We start from the raw sequence: 18,522 nt of genomic DNA, 5'->3' as shown, positions 1-18,522 counted from the left end.
TTTATTATACAAATATAAAGTATATATATGTGCCAAAAATAAATGTTACTTAAACATAAGTAGTAGCATATAATTTTAAAAAGTAATGAAATATATAAAAACATAAATAATTTGTGTACCAATTATATAATGTCTGTATGTTTACTGAAAATATTCTTTGAATTTGTAAATCGCGTGCACTCGGAACATTTTCTGTGGTAATTTTAGGAATTTTTAATTTAAAAACTTTTTATTAATTTCAAATATTCAAGGTATGCGCCCCCATCCATTGCATGTATGAACGCAACGCGCCTTATATACATAGCACAATTACTAAGATGAGGCGTTCGAATTTATTTGCTACCTACGGGGCCCTGGTTAAGTTGTTGCATTTGCCTACCGTGGGTACCGAGATTGTCCCGGATGGACCGCATCCACTGTACCTATGGACGGAACGCGACTGGTATCTACTCAATTACCTCTCGATGAATTTAATTTTCACGAAACAATGACAATTGAATTATAAAATTTCAAATAGCTTATATTAGTTATAACTTTAAGGCAAGGGTAAATGTGAGAAAAATAAATACATTTTAAATTAAACCTATCATTTTATCGGTAAAACTTTGAAAGTGGAGTTTACGCCGTTTTAAATACAGCGCTAGAAGCGTGGGAGAGTAAATTAATGTTAGCGAAGCATTCTCACCTACATTATTAACTGGATAGTTATTGCCGATAAAAGTCATCTTATAATATATTATTATTGGGTTTTCCCGTGTTATTTTGTCAAAGCATATTGTATTAAATAAATAATCAAATAATTAGAATAACATTGTTTTTAACGATTTTTTTTCCACCGACTTGTTTCAAAACTAAACAAGCGTCTTTCTCAAAGTTTACTGAAATAATTATTTTTTTCTCTTTATTTTATCAGTATGCTGCCGGTGAAATAAATAAATCAATAATTTATGTCTTGAAAGGATGTTTATGTAAAATGGATAAGTTCGAAACTAAACAGGAGGGGGCTAAAATAAATTACTGAAATTATGATCATTTTCTATCAGATCCTTTGTGAATTCAATTTTTATCATTATTTAGGCGCTTAAATTGTTCTTTTATTTTAATATTAAAGTTTATGTTAGTTTTTCCAATGTAGATTGAACGTTCCCATCTCACATTACCATCCTTTCAAGACAAAAATACTTGATATGTTTCATTAGCTGCATACTGATAAAATAAATTGGAAAGAATTCATAAGATAAGTAAACCATTAGACAGCAGCTTGTTTGGCTTTGAAACCGGTCGGTGGAAAATAACAAAGTTGTTTTATTTATTTTATTATAATAAAAAACCACAAAGTTAGCGCTTCATAAATAAAATTTATAAATAAGTAATCATTTACATAATTATATTTTTTTACAATAGACAAAATATCGAATATATACCACACAATACGAACTAGAGGAAATGACACAAAGAAAAGTGTAAAACGGCACTAGTGCAGGCAAAAATCCATGGAGAGGTCCATTCTTAGTGTTTTAAAAAAGTATTTTAAAATATATATTTTTTAAAACCTATTTGTCTATTAAACATTTTAAGAGTTTAATAGATATTTTTCATGCCATATTGGTAAAAAAATAGTACAGTATTTTCCAACTCTTCTGTTTAAATACAGTTTTAAAACCGAACTCATATATTCTGTACAAAAAAAATCATTTAACGCCCATAGGGCTTTTACAAGACGAATTTTCTTATGTAGTACAAAATACAGTATATAAACATAGTAGGTAGCAGTTTTACAAAGGTTAAACAAGTAAGGTAATAAAAATTTGTTTAAAAATATACAATAGAAGTTATTAAAATGACGCAATTTACTTTTACAAAGTGTAATTTAATATTTGAAAGAATGATACCGAAAATAACTTAATTAAAAATACACACACCTGTTTATAAAAACAAATTTAGAAGGGTTATTTCATCAATATAATAATTAAGTAGCAAAATGGTGACTAATTTAAACATTGTTTTTACTGACAATTTATTACACTGTACTTGACATAATTTTCGATTTAATGAAAGCAGGCGTAGTTTTAAAAATATCAAAATGATCGTTAAATTTATTGTCATTTAGATGTAATCACACTAACGGAGAGAACTGAGTTTGATTTGTCGGAAATGATTTTGTGTGGAAAGTACATCTAAGTTTGGTGGTCTTAAATGGAATTCTGAAGCCTAAATATAACTTTCAACTGCCGTTATAATCATTTTACCTGCTTAATGTTATTAAAATGATTGAAAAATAAGAAGTGCACTGTAATATATTTATGTAGGATAGTAATATCTCATACCGACTTATTGTTATGCGGGTCCTAATTCATCTTATCTAAAACCCGTTATGTATTTGTTTTTGTACATTTGTAAGCACGTGGGTGGATAAGAATAAATGATACATCGTTTATCTCCCAGCGGTCTTACAATCAATAAGTTTTATCTTCTTTGGATCTCTCCAATAAATTTAGTTCTTTTTTTAAAGACATAAAAGGGATAAAAATGCGAAACTTAACCGCAAATAATGCTTTTACTAAACTGGATCGCTCCCCTCGATAAATAAAAATCGCTTTATATCCACATGTTTTACAAATGGAGTCATAAATTGTTACCCCCTTCGATGTGAATAGGTTAACTGGGGTATACAGTATAAACCCGTTTATGTATTTTACACTAGCCAGATATTCCTTAAAATAAATAAGGATTAGTGATGAAAGAGGCCCTTGGGATTAAAATACGTCGGGAACCAAAGTAGAAAATTTTAAATGTAACACAAAAATATTTATTTGTAAATGAATTGTAATAATAAAAAAGGAATATACGGGTATGTATATTAAAATCGTTTCATTGCATTGATAAACAACCAGAATAACCATTATCAATTTAAGCTGCGAACTGCTTAATAGACTTAAACTACTTTAGAAAAAATGCATCTGTTGTGCATTAGGTATGAGAAAACATGTCTAATATTCTCCTAACGCACCCATTTCCAAAACTCAGAAGCTGGGTGTTTAAAGTTTTGGGTTGTTTCGATTTAATTACTAACATTGAAGTCCAAGAACGGACGCAGCCATCTATGTACAACCAGCGTTTTAAAGGTGCGGTGATTGACCTGGTTTGGACGCGTAGTGAGGATGCGTCAGTAGAGTCTGTACCCGAGTTGCCACTTCTTCACACCTGCTGGCTCTCGCCGTTCTAGAAGGCCGTCGATGATGATTCGTCCTTCGGCTTTATTCGGTGAAACTAAGGATTGACGTGGGGTATGGCGAGAGTTCTAGATAGCGGTAAGGTCTCTTGGAGACGTCTGGTGATGTTCCCATGCTCCAATTAGGAGCGGATGTGAAAAAAGAAAAAGAAGAAAAGAAAACATGACCAGTTGACCACAGATTATTGTAGGCAAATATATTTTTCAAAATTAGACAGCGGAGAGATTATTACACTCTCACGCCTCTTTTTTTTTTTTTTTTTTGATCCAATCAACCTTAAGATTGTTTATTTAATTCAATGAATGAACTGAACCTTGAAAATCTTAGAATCCATTCAAATGAAAATGTAAATGTATTTTTGTACACTTAACTCCAAAATATAATCTTATCACTGCAATATACCTTTGTGTAAAATTAAACGCTTGTTATCAGATCTTGGCTAACCTTTTCGTTTTCATTCTCAAAAAACCCTTAATATTTTATTTTTTTTAAAGTATGATAAAAACCAACAAGCTTACTTTAAGATGTACAAGTATAATGTAAAAAGCAAGGTTTCTTTATTAATAAAAAAAAATACATTAAAAAAATCCTATTTATAATTCCTCCTTTTTAAAAATATAATTACTCTACTATGAAAATACAATTTGCCTATACCTAGAACTTAATATAAGACCATTCGGTTTAATTTTTTGATGAAACATGTACATGCCATGAAAAATGAGTTTTTTTTTGAAGCGTTAGAAAGTTTATAAAAGTATTAAGCATAAAACTATTTACGAGCCTACATAAATTATTTTCTAATAAAAAAGTAACGTTATAAAAACCAGCTATAATAAGCTTATTAACTTTACATTTAAATACTTAAATGCATAGGTTTTATAATCCACCTACCAAAAGATTATACCGGCTTTAAAATAAAATGTTATTGAACTTTAGATGAAAGTTTAAAATAATAAAACTGTTGCATTTGGAATAATTCAGATTTAACTGTTCATAAATTGTAGATTAAATACAAGACCGGATGTAGATATCAAATTTAATTAAAGCCTTGTCATGTTATGTCATTACAAATGTATTATGATTATTGAAGTATTAACTTTTTTAAACAGTTTCCTAAATAGTATAAGGGCGGGTATATTTTTAATTCTAGGTACATAAACTATCATTCTGCCTTGGTTTAGCATTTACTTTCATTGAGTTATTCCTAGATGTTTTTGAGGGTTTGTGAGATACACAAAACAATGTGAGAAACATATTTGTCGAGGAAACTGAAGATACGGATTCAAGCAGTTAGCAAAGCCATCTTCCAGTATGATTAAGCAGTTTCAGCCCCATGTCATAGTTCCAAGAAGACAACAATAAAATTGCGAATGCGACGTCTCTTCTAGATTGGCCTGGAAACTCATCATGCATTAATACTGTTGAAGAAACGACGAAATGTGAAGAATACCTCGTCCCAGGAGGGGAAATCTAGATAGTGGCCTGTATTGTTGGGGAAGGAAGGTTGCGCAACTCCTCTAACCTGCTGATGATCAGGCGCGACGTGTGATGGAACCTTGTGGTGAGCTGGCGGTCCAGATGGACGCTGGCACAAATCACTTGTTGAATGATTTATTGGAAAAACTTAATTTGTTTGATGTTAGATAAGTAATACAATTTCAATGTTGTTACCGGCACTCACACTTAGAATTATTGTTGCGTGGAGTGCGCTAGGAAATGGGAAGGACGGATAAGTAGGTATACTAATATATTAGGTTGAAAGTTGTTCAGAACAAATACTATGGAGTTTTTTTAATGTTTTGCACAATACAACCAAGGCGATTGATGCTGTCAATCTGTGCTGTGTTGACATGTTACGTTCTTTTATATTTTTTTCCTATGTATAAAATATATAAAATAATTCTGTCTATTTTTACATTCATTTATTCAACACTATTTTTTTATATTTTTTATTTTATTTTATTTTATTCAGAAAACATACAGTCATACAAAATAAGTATTAAAAACAACAATTTTTTTAAATAAAAAGACCAATTAAGTTTTCATAAATTTAAAAGATAAACATTAAATGTGACAAAAAAAAAAAAAAGAATTTTAAGTGAGAAAAAAATAGTTGTTGACATTTGCGTTTTCCATGGAGGTAATAAATTAAATTAAACAAAAATACTGAATGTACACTCCGAGCCACCTACGCACACACATGAACGCACATATAAAACATACACAAACATATACATTACATGCGGCACATACACATAGCATAAACCACTCAAGATGCACATTCAGCAACTATCCCAAATAATCGACCCCATGAAGAAATTTTCTGTACAAATGCAACGTGCAGTTAAAAATGTCTACATCAATACTGAGTCCGTTATGATTTCTACAGGTACGTCTAATGAATGAATTCGAGGAATAATTGTTTTTACAAGTTGGTACATAAAAAAGGGAATTTAATCTAGTATAGCGAAGAGAACAACGGAAACCAATATTTTGTAAAAGATACGGCGAATCAACTATATTATTGAGAATTTTGAAAAGAAAAATTAAATCATATGTAAGGCGCCTTTTTTGTAGTGATTCTATATTAAAATTGATCAAAGATGCGCCGTAATCATTTTCAATGTTGCCAAAACGATATTCCAGGCTCCTTATAAATTTCTTTTGAATGTTTTCTGTTTGATTAATATATACATTATATTGAGGGGACCATACTAATGAAACGAATTCGAGTTGACTTCGCACATAAGTATAGTAAAGAAGTTTGAATGTATTTGGTGATGAGAATGGCTTGGAGATTCGTATGATAAACACTAGAATTCTGTACGCCTTATCTACTATTGTATTTATGTGATCTCTAAATAAAAGCTAATCATCCATCAGTACACCCAAATCTCTCGCTTTCATTGAACGATTGACAATTTTCCCAGATAGTTTGTAGTCAAATAGTATACTTTTTTTTCTTTCGAGTAAATGACATGACAAGACATTTATCAGAATTTAATAATAACTGATTGTCTTTGCAATAGCAACAGATTCTATCTAAGTCAGCTTGAAGAACTTCGCAATCATTTATCTAAGACACAATTTTAAATACTTTATTGTCATCAGCGTATAGCAAAAAATTTGAATTTTGAATGCATAAACTTATATCATTGATATAAATAATAAAAAATAAGGGTCCAAGATGCGAACCTTGAAGGACACCTGATGGGATTGGTTTAAATGATGAATTAAATCCTTTAAGTGAGACCGATTGACTGCGGTTACTAATTTAGGAACTACTTGTCAACGTTTTGTTAAATAGATTGAGTTTTTCTCTTGGCGTTTCTTGGTGGAATTGAATTATATGTTTAAAAAAAATAATAAAAAAAACTTGTGTTCTTATTACTCGTATTTACTCAAATATTTAAATTTTCAGACCATTTCCTAAAAGTTAAAAAAAACTTGCGCTGTAAAAATAGAAATCGAGTTCTGGTAGAGTAGGATTTGAACCTTTGACCTTTGGCTCGTGAGTCCACAATACTACCACGGGACCACAACTCGATTAAAAACATTCTAATTTTAAATATACGCATATAATTTTAATTAAAATGATTACGTAATTTTATTATTCTAATTAAAGTTATATTAACAATTATTGACAACAATATTTTGAGTTTGTCCAAATTTTCGTAGACAAGGACTGCATTCAATTTCCTGGGGAGCTGTAAACATTAACATATTACAAAAGAGATGAATAACATTTTAGAGAAGGTGATAAGAAGTCACGGCATCTACAGGGCTTATGACCTGTCATTGGCTGGTTTAAGCCAATTGGCGGAGCTGGCAGGATCTATATTAATAGCCAAAAGCACTACATAATACCCCAAAAAAAACAGGATAATAAGTACTTTTACAAAACAGTGATTGCGTAGTTAAAATAATAAAGAACTTTAAAAATTAATCAACAAAAATTACAAACATGAACATGTCATTGTGTTGGCCATCTTTTAGCTGTCATCAACCTCTCAGACTCTCCACGACTAATTATTATATTTCAATGGTTCTGGTAACGAATAACATATTTTTAATCCTACGTAAGAGTATTGCCTACGTGCACAAGAAGTTCTAACTATTTGTCGAGAAATCGAATCGCTTTTACAACTCTGAGTCTCATAATGACGAGAAATGTATTTAAAATAATAAAACGTTATTAATTGTGTTTCCATTGTGGGTAATATTTTTTGCGGTTGGTCGATATCTACCAAGTTTTCGATGAAAGACTAAAATCAATGTATTTTCCATTTTTTATGTTAATTACTTTTGTTATCTTTACAGTCATAATATAAATTAAAATATCGCACAAAAAAACATATCAGATAAAGAAAATGGTGGTTTTATGAAAGTAAATAAGAAAAATGTGTTATTATAAAAACATTATTTCAACAGAAAATGTGGTTAATGGCTACGATTAGAAAGTTTTGATTAGCTTATTTTCTTATTATTCTTGTGCATACGAATGAACCATTATCATTGTAAGTGGTGACAGAACAAAAAAATACATGAAAGATATCAAATTCCTTGATGAGGGTTATCAATATGCATTTTACGATTATTATGCGCATAATATAACAATTTTTCGTTAAAATATTCTTAGAAGAGAATTCTTAATACATGTTATTCAAAGTCGATTCGAATCCATTTTTCATTGATTCTTAAAAAGTTACAACTCTTAACTTTTGAGGATGTAAAATCAAATCTTAATGCTTCTAGTAAAGAGCTAAACTCGCTTTAAAGAAAATTTTATTTATTTATTTGGTATATTGAGTTTTTCTGCAGATTTCTTGGTGGAACTGCATTTTAATTATAATAATAAAAATACGCATGTCGTTTTATTACATTTTTATTTATAAATGTTTACCAGTGACCGGGTTTTGTCGTGACCGACATCGTCAGAATGGTGGGAGACTAAACAAATTTCTTTGTTATATACAAATGCAAGCAGGGGTTGTTAGTCATGATTTTATATAATTATGGAAATAAAAGAGTTTAAATTAAAATCATTTAAGTATAAGATAGTAACAGTTATATAAATAAATTCATGTTTTTATACTTACAATAAATTTAAATACATCAAATTCAAATATTTTTTCATTATAAAACTTCATAAATTTATACAATTTACAACATATTTTATTATATACATTCAAACAAAACTTAAATTCATGTAATTGTTATTACTTTATACTTTAATGATTTTAATTTAAACTCTTTTATTTCCATAATTATATAAAATCATAATATACAACCCCTGCTTGCCTTTTTATATAACATAGAAATTTGTTAAGTCTCCCACCAGTCTGACGATGTCGGTCACGACGAAACCCGGTCACTGGTAAAAATTTGTAAATAAAAGTGGAATAAAACCATATCCGTATTTTTATAATTATAATGATTTATTAAGGCAAAAAGCTTTCTAAAAATATGTAAGCATTACGTAATATAAAAAATGTATTCCTCTTTAATAGAGCAAGATGCTCATGCTGAGGGCGGGACTTCGTTTCACAATTTAAATTCAGTGTATTTTAGTGATTTTTATAATTTTTACAACATTCAAAAACGCACAAGTATTTTATTTCAAGAATCGATAAATACAGCGTGGAAGACAGAATGAAATATGTGTCGTATTGTAATTCTTTAGTTTGTTTTTAAATGAATTTATGTTTTCAATAGTTTTTTTATTTCGAAAGGTAATTTCAAATATGAAATATATCAGGTAGGTAATTTCTAGTTCCAAATCCTTTTTTCCCGCGAAGCAATAATATTTTTATGCTGCACTTCAGCCAATGTCACATCATAAGCCTTGTAAATTCCTTACGTTAATAACATTATTTGGTTGATTTAAATAGAGCCTTTTTGTGAAAAATCACCCGAAGAGCGCTTTATAATTTCAAACGTAAACTAACATTCTAATTAAGCTCACGTTACATATTACGTTTTCTGATTTTAAAATTGGGATTATGAAAAACGAAAAAAGTGAGATTTAGTTAAAATCTTAATTGACTGGGACTGTCATGATGGTAATTGGTTCACTCTGAACAAGTTTGAGACATCGTCCATATGCAGAATGTGCATTGGACTCTACTGGTTATGGTTATAAACTTTTTAGAGTCCATGTCCGGGACTCTTCAATGTGCAAATATCAGCTTGAGAAGGAAGTTTAAACCATGTTTTTTTGGGTGCCCCATATTTAATTTTTATCCTAAGTTCTTATCCGACCTCTCCGATATCAATATTTCATTCCCAATTCATATCCTAACTCTTCTGTCCCCACCCAATAAACATGCATTCAAAATTTTATGTAAATACCAAGATATCTTCTTCTTCCAAGTCGGTCCCTCAATGCTGAGGATCGTGATCACACTTCTGATTAGTCTGTCCTCAGCCCGACGAACTGACTCATCAAATTTTAGCCCCGTAGCCACCTTTATTTGTTCAGTCCATCTATATGGTGTTCTACCCCGGCTTCTCCTACCTTCAACTCGGCCAGACATTATTGCCTTTTCTAGATTGTCTGGCTCACGTCTAGCAATATGGCTAAAGAAAGACAGTATCCTGCTCAAACACACCACTGATAGACGAGTTGTAATATGGAGCTCTTCCAGTTTCGATGCATTTGTCCTTCTGGTTGTCCAAAGCACACGCAGCAGCCTAGTTATACACAGTATCAAATTGTAAATATGTTATTTATCGATATCAAATACTAACACTGTATACAAATTTTATATTTGAAGCACTAACTTTGTGGTAATTCATTAAAATAAAATAAACAAAACAACTTTCCTTCCAACCACATTTTTTTTTCCCACCAACCAGTTTCAAAGCAAACAAGCTTTTTTGTCAAGGTTTACATAACTAATAAATTCTTTCATATTTTATTTTCATAACGTTTACTAAATACTACCCGTGGAAATAATCATATCAAATTGCCACCCTTTTTGGAAAAAAAGGACTAAATTTATTGGCTCCACGTGTAATATTTAGTAAACATGATAAAAATGAAATAGGAAAGAATTAATTATTTACGTTAACCTTGATGAAGAAGCTTGTTTGCTTTGAAAGCGGTCGGTGGAGTTTTCATTTGTTTTTAAATAAATGGTTAAAAACAAAAAAATATTTACTAACGCTCAAACTTGTATACAGTACTACGTGTAACACATGTATGACTTCATTAAAAACTTGACACTTACTAGAACACCCCAGTAAGGAGGTGAAAGAGCCAATAAATAAAAAAGAAAGCAATTGTTTCCAGGCAAAGGCAAAAGCATGATTTCCGAACCTAGTGTTGGGGCAGCGCCGGATTTCGACAAGTTTTCCTCTGCCTGAATCAATTTCTGACCAGAGGAAAAGTTTTAGTCTTCCGTATTTCATTCTCTAAAATGTTATCAGTCTCTGTTATAATACGTTAAATATCCGCTCACCATAAGTTATTTATTTTATTAATTTGAAAAGTTGAGGGTAACAAAAACTGCGTCGTATGATAATGCTAACTTAAAATAAAAAAATATAAAGTCAAGGTTTTAGTTTCAATTTCAATCAATCTCTACTTGAGATGATTTAAAAAATGTTGTGTAAGGCGCTCAAGATATGCGTACATATATCAGGATATCCATAATTATAAAATGTTGTCGAAAAAACACTTAATAAAATAAATATTTTTCGTTGATCTTTCTGGGACGACCACTACGCGGACTTCTGCTAGTTGGGCTATAGAAACCCAAATTTAAAATTCGGAGACAGTAAACTCAGTTCACATTTGTATATGTAGCGATGTATGAAGAAAGAATATTTAAGTACTGCATAATATGGCGAACGTGGACGTGAAAGTGGAACAAAACAACCAAGAAAGACTCGGCATGACCAAACAAACAAAATGTCATGCTTGGTTTTGTCAAGAGTCTAAAACAAATGGACATATGAGTACGTACGATTGGAATACTGAAACAAAAAGGAACAAAAAACGTCCTCTCTGGTCAAGCCAACAAAAGTACATAAACGATTATTAAAGGAACAAAAGATACCATTTAACAAAACACTATGTTTTTAGCCCACTTGAGTTTATTTTAATGCACTACTAGTTTTGGAAGGCACAGTTCCTTCCATTTATGGATGTTATTATAAAGTTAAAATACACAGAAATGAAAAATCTGGGTACTGACAGGCGTGAAGGAAGCTTGTAAAGGAGGGGGGAGGGGTTATATAATGGGAATACTGTAAGTAATAGTAAGGAATGCTTAAATATAACATTTCGTATTATTTTATTTAGTACTTACTGTTATTTATTACTCTTATTTCTTACTACAGTAAAGGGTGAGTTTCTAGAAACCATATCTTTATTATCATTTCAATTATGTTTTTACATATTTTTTTCTACTGATTTCAATGATACTTTTATTTTGTTTATTTGATTATGTATGAGTCTTAATTTGTTTTTTTTTTATATTTACATGTGATTATTTTTTTACATTGTCTTTTTTGGAATTTTATTATTTTTACTTGGTTTTCCTGGATTGTTATTCTATTGCATCACATGTCATTATATTTTTATTTAATTAGTTTTACTACGTACTTTTACTATGTGTGTTAATTGTTAATTATTTTGGTTTGACACGGGCACAGCCTTAAAAGCCTTAACGAGTTCATTAGTATTTAAACGAGTGTAATTTGTAATGAATAAAATATATAAATATATTTATATAAATATTATTAGTTAATGTTGTTTCCAAATTTAAATTAATCCATTCGTATTCATTATTTGGCCTTTACTTGTTATTGAGTGAAAGAATTTGATTTTATATAAATCAAAAGAATGGATAGATTCCATTATGTATCAGGTAGTATGAAGTAGGTATATATACAATATACATGTAACTGGATACATTATAAACACGTAATTATAATACTTATTTTTCCAAATGGCCCCAAGCAACGCAGCGTGTAAAATAAAATATTTGAAAACAAAATGGTAACGCGCATTCATTTTTAGCACAGAATCACGTTGTTTCAAGTCTATTGTAATGAGATTATAGGTATTCCGTAAATTTAAAATGTAATCGTTAATAATCGTAAATGTATCGGGTCGTGAGAACGGAGCGGCGAACGGTGATGTTTACCGAGGCCCCTAAAAGAAAACTCGCTTTGTATAAAATAAGAACGATTACAGTGTGAATCGATTACGAACGAGTTGTGCGATCGATTGTGTTCATATTTCCATCGTGTTTAACGCATGGGAGCACCCGCCAGCACATATTACAGAAAACCTTTTTACTTTACACAAGACAAGAACCGGAAATTATTATGTACATTGTAACGAGTTATACGATGCGATGTTTATGGAGAATAATGAGTCGGATGGAATTAAAAGCAGCAACATAATATCTCATATTCGAATAGTTTTTTTTTCTTGATTATTTTTTTACATATCGGCGCTGGAAAGGAAAAAGTTACCTAGCGATATTATAGATACCCAATTCAGATATTTTTTAATTAATAAAGAATCTCGTGTTGTAAGTTTTAATTTAAATTATATGCCATATATGTAAATAAGACATTTGAGTTTGTTAGTGAAAATTCTAAATTGAAGTTTATTGTAATTTATTATATAAATAAAATACGAATTGATAATACGAGACAAATTTCAAAAAATTAGACATTTTTTTTTAAAATAATGTAAAAATAATTCATATTGCACCTAAAGGCCATAAGTTTGACAAACTAGAAATTCTCGAAACTAATAGATTAAAAAATAAACCTGACGTAGAACTACTTAATGAACAGATAACACACGTGCATTCTCCATTACTACACCCATTGTAATATATTTTTACTAATGATTGTTTACCCTTTGTTTTTCAGAAATCATAATTGAGTAAAATCACACTCGCAAAGGATGGGACACCAAAAATAAAATAATTAAACTCATGAAAACAGCATTATATCAACTCATTAGCTAACCCGAAATTTTTTTGATAATGATCCTTAAGATAAAAATAACTTTATTTAATTTACTTTCGTATAATTTTGAATTCTTTATCTTTAACTCTGTTTTGTATAAATACATTGAACTTTTTAATAAAGACACCAGTCTCGAAGATGTCGCGAAAGCGATGAAACCGGTCACTGGATATTCCAAATTCGTGGATTAAAGTATCACTCGTCTTTTATTGATATAATAAATGTATTTAGGATATTTTTTTAGTAGTTAAAAAAAAACTTTAGTTGGCTCTTCTGTAGATTTGCTTCATGAGGGTATTAGAACAAACTTAAAAATCTCCTTTGACGGAGTTACTGAGATATTTGCGAAAAACTTTGAAAAGAATTGTGAGATTTCCAATTATGCTTCACAACTAAATGGAGAATGCTAAGTTTGCGGTGTCGAGTAGAATAATTGAAATCTATTTTTGCAAGATTTCGAGACGGTTCTGATTTTCGTTATTATTTAGGTAGGTAGGTTTTTAATAAGTAACTATTAACTAATTTTCCATATTTGGTGGAGATTTCTAAGTTTTATTTTAATACCCTCACCTGTCGCTTGGTAGTTTTTTTTTTCCTTTTTAGCGTCAATTAATTAAAATAAAATGTTACATTACTTACAGTTTTACATAGATTAAAATATGTATATTTTAAGAAAACGCTCGGACTGACCTTTCTTCATACAAACAGATTTCCGGAGTATCGTACTAGAGCGATGATTTTTCATACATTATTGATATTAGAACTTTATTTATTTAACTTTTCGTGCCTTATGTAAATTTTACACTAGCAGGCTTATTGCCGAATGGCAATTTATTCCAACAGAAAATTTAAATAAAAGTTTTATTTATATAATTCACGTAACAAAACTTTAACGTATTTTTGTTTATTTCTTTATTCATAAATTTTACGTGGATTTATTGCCAAATTCCAACTGATAAAATAAAGGTGTTATTTAGATTATTTAACTTTCGTATTGATCCAAAAAACGTATTATTTATAATGTTTTATTATAGAATTATTTTTCTTTTTCATTATTACCTAGCTAAATACTAGCCACTTTATTTTTATGTTAAATTATTATTAATTTTACTTTGTTATATTTATATTTAGAGCATAAGATTTTCTTACTTTAGTTGCTATCTTTTATTTGTCATCTTAGATTTGTATATTTCTTTTTTATTGTTTTGCAGTTTTAAAAAAAAAACTGATTTGTTTAGTTTTAATTATTTAGTTGAATTACATAGTTATATTTCATACTATATATTACATAATGAGTTGTTCACTGCTGTGATTATTTCTGTAAAACTTTTTATTGTAAAAGGTTCTTTGAACCGTTGATATATAAATAAATAAATAATCAATTTAAAAAAAAACTACACATACATTAAAATAGAAATAACTGTATTTGTGTGTAAATTAACTTAAATCGATACTATTACTCAATGAGAAAAAGGAATAAATAAGATAGAGAAAAGGAAGAGAGATTAAGAAAGAGAAATGAGATCTTTCTTCAGATGTAATTTAAACAGAAATACTGTAGATATCTTTGATTGTGGATGGGAGATGATTTTTACAGTCGAGCCGCATGGACACTACTTATATGTGTTAGAGAAGAAAGAGGAATTGTGGATGGGTATTAAGCGGCTGATTTGAGAATTAGAAAGAAGAGGTACACTATGAACTGATAAGCGTTAAAATTTATCACAAAGATATTAAGGTATATTTTAGTGTATTTATTTTAAAAACACAGTTTAAAGACGTAAGCATTTGAAGTTAGTCACTGAATTTTAAATTGATTTTAATATTTTCGTTATGGGATTTTGTATAACCCCAGGGGTTTGGGTTATCTCTATCTGATACACGAATGCACCAATAAGATTGATCATGTTAATGCATTAGTGTATAATCTCCTAATAACACAGTTAAGCACTATACCTCTTTAACTACTATATTTTTATAATACTTTAGTATTGTTATACTGACGTCAAAAGCAAAAAGGCAGCATTTTGATTTTTTTAAATTTTGATTTTGTTGTATTGTTTTACAAGAAAATCCAAATCATGTGATATATAGCAATGAGTCGTAAAAAAAAAAACTTAGAACGAAAAATAGTAAAATGTTTTTAGGTAATAACACAATATCTAGAGATTCTAGTAATATCTAGTATCCCTAAATCAATAAGGCCGAGAGCCCTATGCTGAGTTGGTATACAACATATTGGAAAGTGGAAGCATGGATATTATTAAAGAATACTAAATATAAAAACTATTACGTAAACATCAATTTGCGAATGTTGATGGATGCAAAAAAAGACATGGCATGACCAAATCTAACAAATACTTGAAGATGGATATGTCAAAAGTCGGAATAATCGGCGAGCGTGCATGAGAAGATGTATGGAATGTGAGGAAGCGAGATCTGTATTTAAATATAGAGTTTTGTAGCGTTCTATCCTCTCTGCCTACCCTTACCGAGAAACGGCGTGATGGTTTGCTGTTGTTGTTAAAGCTTCCTGCAATGGTCTCTTCCCTTGGACAAACTTGTACACTGATAATGAGAAAATTTACAGATAATAATATTAACAAATTACAACAGGGATGGAGAATATCTTAAATAAGGGAATATGGAAGTCAAGGCATTTATTTACAGGGCTTATGACCTGTCATTGGCTGGTTTAAGTGGCCACTTTACACACTGTGTAACATTCACCATTTTGCTTATGTTACATCCATATTTCTTCAATTCTTCCATTTGTTGATTGTAGTGAAGTTATTCCCTATTCCCTTATTTAAGATATTCTCCATCCCTGTTGTAATTTGTTAATCTTAATGGCTCCTGAGGGGGTGAAATCCAGTCTTTTGTCTACTAAAATTTGGACAAACTAAAATATTGTAAGATAATAATATGTATAAATATAAGACCTTAGTGATAATTACCTATTGATGAACTGTAGTCATGCAGTTCATTAGGACTTGATAAATTGTTTTTTTTTTGTACGAGAATAAATAAATGTGGAAAAAAAAAACTATTCCAGAGGTCAATTAACTATTTCAATGAATTCTTTCCATCTTTACTATTGAGATCTTCACTAAATAAAATACGGATTGCTGCGTTTGATTCTACATGACTCAAATCTTTTGTGTTTATTTCTATGGTCAACTTTTGTTGTCCACGGTACAAATTTTTACTTGCGAAATCGGCGTTTGTTTTGACACACATTCATGTTTATGTATTTTTACGAAATCATGAACATTTTAGCATTTTTATAGTGCCTACTTACTCGACGTCCCAGTGCCTATATGAGCGGTTACCTACGCATTGCTAAATCAAAATTGTTTTCATTTCGTTATTTTATTTAGGAAGGCCGTAACAGCCGTAAGTTATTTATATATCATAATATTTTACACAATAAAATTTAAAACCAATAAAAAAATTCTCATAACTTTCACATTAGAAAATTCAAAACAAACTCACCGTCATCATCATTCCCTTTCCGCACCTAATGGTGGTTAGGGCACTGCATTGGTACACTAACCGCAGCATATCTTGATCATTTTTGTTACATAAAGGTAAGATGATCAGTCTTACGCTTCAGGTACCAGTCCAGGGACTATGAAATATTCTAGTGTGAAAACGCTCTTTTAAATAAATATTTCAAATTAACCATGTCAGGAATCGAACCCGAGACCTCTTGCATGGTAGGCTAATGCCCTGACCATTACACCGCGAAGCCGACTAACTCACTAACATCAATGATGGTTCAAGAACTTTTAATTTGCAAAAGTCAATATATGGAAGATTTTTAAGGAAACTTGGGTGTTCAAACATAGGTTAAATTATGATTGTTTCATAGTGTATACAGTGACCATTTAAACCAACCAATAGCAGGTCATAAGATGTGTAAATGACTAGAATTTATATAGTTCATTTGGAATGCATAGTTTCCTTAGATATTCCGGAACAGAGTTGTGCAGTGACTTATACATAAGCCAACAGAGTTTGTATTCGACCATCTGTGGAAAACGTATCCAGTGTAGTTCCCGAAGTGGTGGAGTGATATGACTGAACTTAGAGATTTCGAAAATAAGTCTCGCTGCAGCATTCAATACAGATTGTAGGCGAGTCATTTTGTTCATTGGTAGACCTGCATAGATACCATTACAATAATCGACTCTAGACACTAAAAACGCATTTATTAATTGACGGGCGGCATCAACCGGCAAATTTTTGCGTATGCATTTAATTTGTCTCAGCTGGTAAAAACATGAACTTATCGTTCTACTAATTTGAGCGTCAAGAGAAAGGTCATAATTGAGTAAAACTCCCAGTAGTTTAACGGTGGGTAAAACAGTACTCCCTACATTAGGTAGGGCCGTATCCTGGATCTAATTCTGTCGTCAGGCTGAAGCCACCCGTAGTTGTTCCGTTTTTGATGGGCTTAATGTTAGTCTGTTTTCAGCCATCCAGTTTCCCATTTTCTCGATGCATCCATCAAATAAATTGACAAACACACTTCTCTCGCCTGGTTTTTAGGCCGGAGCGTTCCTAACAATTTTACATCGATCGATAAGGTGGTTGATAGGTTTCCTCATGAGATTTTTGAAAAAAACATTCAGTTTTTGATAATCATTGTTCAATAAGTCCACTTATATTCACTACACACTCTCGCATACATACAATACTCACACACCCATACACATATACACACACCCTAAATATATATATATATATACTCACCCTCACTAACATGTACAATAATAAAACGGATACACAATTTTTTTTCTGACTAAAACTAGTACTTAGAGTAAATATTGTTTTGTTGTAATAAAAGTTTTACTCATAATGTAATTGAGACACATTTAATGTATATATTTCTAATGACATATTGTAACCATTGTATAAATTCCATCATGTGTTTGGTTTTTATGAGAAAAATTAAATAAAATAAAAAATCAAATGGTATGACTGAGATTCTACCGAATCATCACTACGAAAGCTTTGACTAAAAAAAATGTACTTTCCAAATTGTTTTCTTCTAAAAGTAAGCATTTTATATTCTGAAAACGTTTAGTCATTTTTTACGTGAAGTTTTACTCAAAATATTATCAAGTAAAGGTTTATGTAAGAAAACACGGAAATTCCATATTAAAACACCTAAATTAATTATCACAAAAATGCTGACATTTCAAATGTCAAAAGCCGACGCTATCATGGAAAATTGTATTAAAAATATCTAACAACCGCTTATTGATAGTTTTGGATCTCACGCTTT

The sequence above is a fragment of the Micrasema longulum genome, unplaced genomic scaffold, assembly GCF_059751315.1.
Source record: "Micrasema longulum isolate JH-2025_06_02 unplaced genomic scaffold, ASM5975131v1 h1tg000901l, whole genome shotgun sequence".
NCBI lineage: Eukaryota > Metazoa > Arthropoda > Insecta > Trichoptera > Brachycentridae > Micrasema > Micrasema longulum.
The sequence above is the reverse complement of the archived record's forward strand: the minus strand, read 5'-3'. Positions refer to the sequence as shown.